Source organism: Echinops telfairi, unplaced genomic scaffold (assembly GCF_000313985.2).
Source record: "Echinops telfairi isolate 266 unplaced genomic scaffold, ASM31398v2 ScPeMD7_5;HRSCAF=22, whole genome shotgun sequence".
Taxonomy (NCBI): Eukaryota; Metazoa; Chordata; class Mammalia; order Afrosoricida; family Tenrecidae; genus Echinops; species Echinops telfairi.
In genome coordinates this window covers 31,064,297-31,070,634 of record NW_022103901.1, presented here as the reverse complement: position 1 = coordinate 31,070,634, position 6,338 = coordinate 31,064,297, and positions in this window count along the sequence as shown.

Here is a 6,338-nt window from a genome sequence, read left to right as displayed (position 1 = left end):
CTTTATCTAGACCTCTATAAATGCCCTTTGCCTCCCAGCTCTTTTCTCTATTTCCCTTGACATTCCTCTTGTCCCACTATCATGCTCAGTCCCCACCAGGGTTTCAGCAATTCTAGAGGCACATTCTTATAACTCCATCTGATAAGCACCAGCTACTTCTACGTAAGCCGCAAACAGATACTCTGATTTGTCATTTCAACCAACGGGAAGGAGCACACCCAGGGGAGAATAACTCCAAGTCACACGAAGCTGAGTGGAGCCAGCAGGAGAAAGGGTGTGCTGGCGCCCAGCTGGCATGGGCGCCCAAGGACAGCAGGGAAACCCACCCTTCTGCCAGTCATGCGCTCACAGGAGAGCCAGACCCAAACCCAAACTACTGCCCTGCGTTCCTGCCCAAGAACACCGCCCCAATGAGGGGCTGAGACTGTCACCCTCTGGGACAAAGAACACCATTCCAAGGGGGTTCACAACAGTCACTCTACAGCAGAGTGCGCTACCTTTCTCCGCTGGTGGGTCCAACCCCCACCTTTCAGATATAAGCCCAAAGCTTGACCTACTGTCCCACCTGGGCTCCTGGTGCCCAGCCTCTGCCCCGGCAATCAGAGCTCCCCACATGGCCAGGCCACCTCCCCACAAGGCTACAGCCTCCTATCACTGCCCTGTCCCCTTGTCTGCTGCTCCTGGGACCCCGGCCACACCAACATGCCAGGAAGGTCAGCAAGAACAGGGGATGAGGTACCTACCACCTGGCCCCCACACCTGTGAGCCCAGCTCTCTTGTGGGTTCAGGGTGAGTCCGTTCCCAGAAGCCTGCCCTCTACCTCAGGAGGGCTCTGGGTCAGCATCCACTGAGAGGCCAGAGACAACAGGTGTTCCCGACAGGCTGACAAGAGGGTGAGGAGTCACCTCCCCTCTGGTCCTCCTCTCCACGACCACCATCCATCTAATCACCAGCAACAGCAGCAAAAACACAGTCAGTCCCTACAGAGGGCCAGCTTGCACAACGGCTGGCCGCTTCTCAAAACATTCAAGGTCACAGGAACAAGGCAAGTTAAAGAAGCTGTCCTGGCTACGCAGGCCCACAGGGGCTGCCTCAGACAGACCGTGTTAGGCGAAGGCTAAGCCGGCCTGAATGAAGTGACGCACACTGCTCCCACACTAAGGACATGTACTAGCCCCCCAAAATGCCATGTGGGGAACACACATCCCTTACTAGATTTCCAATCCCAACTCTCAGCAACACTCCAGACCACGGCAATCGGCTCTAGGGCTTTGCAGAAGCTAGCTGGAGGTCCCATCTCTCTCCCTCGGAACGACAGGTGGTCAAGGCATGGGTTAGCAGCACAAAGTTCAAACCATGGTGCTACCGGGCTGGCTCCTTACTACCTTTCTCAGCTGATCTGTAAATCTAAAATGGGCCAATTTTTAAAAAACCACGAGAGAAAATACAAGTCACCCCTCGCTGTGTCAGCTGTGTTCGCAACCACCGGGGAGACAAAGCTGCAGTGGTCAGCAAGCCCAGCCTCTCACCAGATAGCAGTCTAGACTGTGTGAGGGTGGCCATGTCCCCAAGGCTGGCCTGCTGGGGACCAGACACATGGAGACCCTGGAGCAGCGTGGGGTAGGCTGCAGAAGGATGTGTACAGAAGGGATCAGGCAGGAGGGGCTTTATCTGAGTGCACCTAGGAGGGAGCACGGACTAGGATCTGGGCACACCCAGACATGATGGACAGGAGGCATCGTAGGCGGCACCCACGGGGCTGGGCAGTCACCACACTGCTTCAGTTCTGAGATGTCTCAAAACCAGGGGAGATGGGAAGGCACTTGGAGCCAAGTACGTGGCCCCTGTGGGTGATCCATATGTGTGAACACTGTGGGATGTGGCTTCATGGACGATCCGCATGTGCGTACTGTGTGGGTGATCCATATGTGTGAGTACTTGCGGGACGTGGTGTGGGTGTTCCGAGCGTGTGGATGCTTGGGGGACGTGGCCTGCTCTTGGTTCTTCTTTGTGCTGAATAATCACAACATGTGCGGCCCCTGCCCGAGACAGCAGCCCTGTGGTGCCATGGAAGCTGCAGGGTCTCACAGGGTGTCTCTTAACTAAATAAAAGTTGAAGGAGAAAGCCTGGGGCTCTGGGTAGCTCCAGGAGGACAAGGACCCCCACAGTCACTTGTGCAGATCCGCTCTGCCCGCTGTTGGCTGAAGGGGCTTGCTTGGCTGAGACAAGCGCAGTCACTGTGTGCTCCTCCCAGCCAGGAGCTTACCAGCAGGGCTAGGCAGACTTCCTTCCAGTCTCTTTTCTGGGCTGTAAGAAAGCCTGGGCGTCTTGCTGTGCAGTCCGACCCTTAGGGGATAGAGCGGCCCTCTTAACTTACCATCTCTGAGGACGACAAATAGGAACCCTCCCTCACCCATCTCTGACTGAAGGGCTTCAGGACGTGCCAATCCCCCTGCTGCACAGGGATGACAAGTCTTTAGGGAAGCACACCCTTTACCAACTCACGAGCTTCAGATCCTGAAAGCTGAATTTTTGATTCAAATAATTGTGTCACCTTTCTTTAACACACATCTCCCCCCCCCCCCAAGAGAACGGTGCTGTCCTCCATGCTCGGGGTGCCACTCCCACACCGTCCACCAGCAGGTCTGTTAAATTTGGGGTGTCAGGTGCCGTCAAGTCGGTTCCGACTCCTATAAGCCTCATGTACAACAGAAGGAAACACTGCCTGGTCCTGTGCCGTTGCTGCAGCCACTGTGTCAACCTACCTCATGGAAGGTCTTCCTCTGTCTTCCTGCCCTGCTACTTTACTGTCCTTTTCGTGCCAGGGCTACCTGTGAACTACCAAGTATGTCGAACTGTTTTAGAGGCTCTTCACTGATACACTATCTGAAATGAGGAAAACAGCGCCTTCCTCGGCAGCTTTACTGCCCTGGAAGCTGAGGCAGTGCTGGCAGGCATGAAGCTTCTTCCTGGTTTGGAATGCCTGTGTGTCTGGCCCTCGATAGGCACTCACAAAGGTTAGGTAAGCTCGGACCCAAACCTGGGGCAGTGGAGAACAGAATGCTCAGCCTCTAACGGGGAACTGGCTGCTTGGAGGGTCCCTGTCCCCAGGGGAGTCCACTGCGGCAGGGGGACAAAGCCATCAGAAGGGTAGCTGGCACACAAAATAACAACATATAATTGATCAAGAATTCATGAAAGTGGAAGGGTGAAGGAGGAGGGGAAAAGAGGAGTTGAAACCACAGGGGCTCAAGTAAAAAGAAAATGTTTTGGAAATGTTGGTGGCAACAAATACTTAATAAAATTGAATGATGGATTGTCATAAGATTCATAAGAGCCCCCCCCCCAGTAAAATGATTAATAAAAACAGTAATAATAAAAAGAGTAATTGGCAGCCCTGTGATCCTGGACACACGTAGGTACGGGCCAACTAGACAGACTAGAGAGGCCCAGACCAGTCCCCTCACCACCAGAGAGCAAGGCCAGAACATCAGGGGAGCCCTGCTTCCTCCGTCAGCATGAAGGCCCGCTGGCAGCCTTCAGGCCCCATTCTCTGGATCTGGCCCTGCACTGGAAGGAACGCACATTTTCTCTGTCTGAGCTGCAGATCCTGGAGTAAAAGAGCGCCAGACAAACAAGAAAGCGCACCCGCAGCCCTCTCCAAGCAGACTTCAGGTCCACACGCACTTCCCACCAGGGGAATGTGGGTTCCTCTGTGCAGGATGGAGGTCGGCCCGGGCACCCAGCTCTGCGCCCAGGTGCACACCCAGGGGACTACAAATGTCCAGACAGGAGCCTGGGCTGGGTCAGTCCACCCTCCACCATGCTCAGGCCAGCCTCAGAAGCTGAGGGTTCATTGAGCACATGTGCTGCAGAGGAAGGGGATGCCAACACTCACCTGTGAGGTGGGCAACAGTGTGGTGGTGACAAGAAGAACCAAAGCGGGACCTAAAGGCACCATGTGAAAATACGATGCTGCAAAAATGACCTGCCAGGCTGGCTGATGGCAGAACTGCCACAATCCCCCCCACCTCACCCCATCCCCCAGGTCTGTGGGGCCCTCACCCCGCTAGAGCCAGAAACAAGGCCCCAAGGCAAGGGTATCAGTTTAAGCCTCAGCTTGAGAAGATGGTGGAGAAAGAGCACAAAATGCAACCAGCAATGGGGCCAGGAGCCATGAAACCCAGGCAGGCCTCCCACCACCACCACGGGCGCAGACACTAGGGCTCACTCTTCCACGGCTCCTCTCGGGGATCCAAACAGCCGTTGGCCTATTGGACACTCGGTGAACCCTTGCACATACGTTTCCCAGCAGTCAAGCGACTGGATTTATTTCTAAAATGTGAAGATGCCAGGGCCTGGCTTTCCACTGAACAGGGGCTGGAGAGACAAAGGGCCACAGACGCCATCCCTCCCCAGGGGCTGCCCTTTGAACCTGCCCTCAAAACAAATGTGCTGCCACCTGTGACCACAGGCCTCCACCCCATGCACCCACAGCCCGAGCAGCCTCCCGTTATGACACCTTCCCAAACCGAGCCGCTCACAAGGCCTAGACACCTACTCCTGCATCGCTGCCCAACAAGATTTCTCAGTGGGCATGCTCTCCCCCACCACTGTATCAGGCACTTACAGGGAAGGGCGAGGGACCTATTGAAAGGGGTGACACCCAGGAGCACCACCCCAAATCTGATCTAGTATAGCCTGTGGGCCAAGGGCACACGGGAGCACCTGCAGTCCCAAGGGCTCTTCCTTCCCTGCTCTCTGCTTTCTCCCCAAGCACCAGAGCCCCCAAGTTGGCCTAGAACCAACTCTCATAGGGAAGGGGGGTAGCCTCAACCGTCACCACCCCAGCCCTCCTGTCAGGAAGACCCAAGCCCACCTTCGCCTCTCGATGACTGAAGGCAGACCAACACAGTAATGGTGTGCCCCGATAGAGAAGCACCAATTGTAAGGTCCTTGTGCGGAGATGTACCTCCTGCCTCCAACACAAATCAGGACTGCCGCTGCCTGGGGAGACACAGACACGGAGACTGACTGACGTCCGCAAGCAGGCGCTTAAAAGACCCTCACTGTGGGCGACCTCATGTGAGGGGCAAGGAGGCCTCTGATCTCTGAAATGCAGCCACATCACTTCAGTATGCCTCAGTTTAAAAAGCACAGCCTGAAGGATGGCTAACCTGGGACGTGTGATCAGAAGGAAACCGCCCCTGGAGAAGGACATCACGCTTGATAAAGTGGAGGGACAGGGAGATAGAGGAAGACCCTCAACGCGATGGAGTGAAACAGACACCCCAACAATGGGCTCAAACACAACGATTGTAGGCTGGTGCAGGACTCAATGGCGTTCAGGAAGTTGTACATACAGACACGACTGAGTCAGGGCCAATTTAACGGCACCTGACCACCTCAACAACTAACAGGAAGGACACCCCCTTACGACACCATGGGCCTAAAGAAGGGTCTGCTCCGACGGAAGTGCTCCTTGCAGTGCACAGGGAGCCCAGGGGTGACCTGAGCACGAGCCCACCGCCTCACCTGCCAACCCCCACCCTCACGCAGACACATGGGGTGTGCTCTCACATCCAGCACCTCGGCACCACCTTCAGATCCAGGTCCAATCCTGGCACCGAGCACATCAGTACCTGTCCCAGGCAGATCAGCCCCACTTAACAGTCTTTGAGTTAGAATAAACCACACTCATAATCTCTTTCTCTTTGGAGCACCCTGTCACTAGTCATTCACACTACATGTGATGTTTAACTACACCCGTACATTCATAGTGCTCATTACAGTCCCCAAAGATAAAGGAGGATCAGACTGATAAAAACACAGGCATGCCTGGGAGGTGTTGTGGGTGCAGCTCCAGACTGCTGCAAGGAAGCTAGGAGTGACGCCACGTGGAATTCGGGGACCCCCCCCCCCAAGGCATGAGAAGTGCACTCCTACTGGCGGAGTCCAGTCAGTGCGCAATAGCGCTCCAGAATTTGAAATGTTCTATGAATGACCCAAACGGAACAGAGCCGCATCAGCGGAGTCCAAGTACAGAGACTTGTGCAAGGAAAGGCTGCCAGCTACCTTCAATGCCAGAGGCACTGGAACAGCCCGTCGCAAGTTTGGGGCTCCCTGTAGGATCCTCTCTGAGGTAGCACAACTCACGAAGGCATGTGGGTGACACACAGTGTGCCTCGGCGGGTGCCTCGACCATGGAAGAGTACCCTTCAGTCTGCGTGTGTCCCCGAGTTCAACACTGTTGCACTCAACAGCTGCAGTGTATGAAGACAGCAGCAGAGGGCAAGTGCAGGGCTGCCCTGGTCCAGAGGAGCATGCCCTCTCCTTG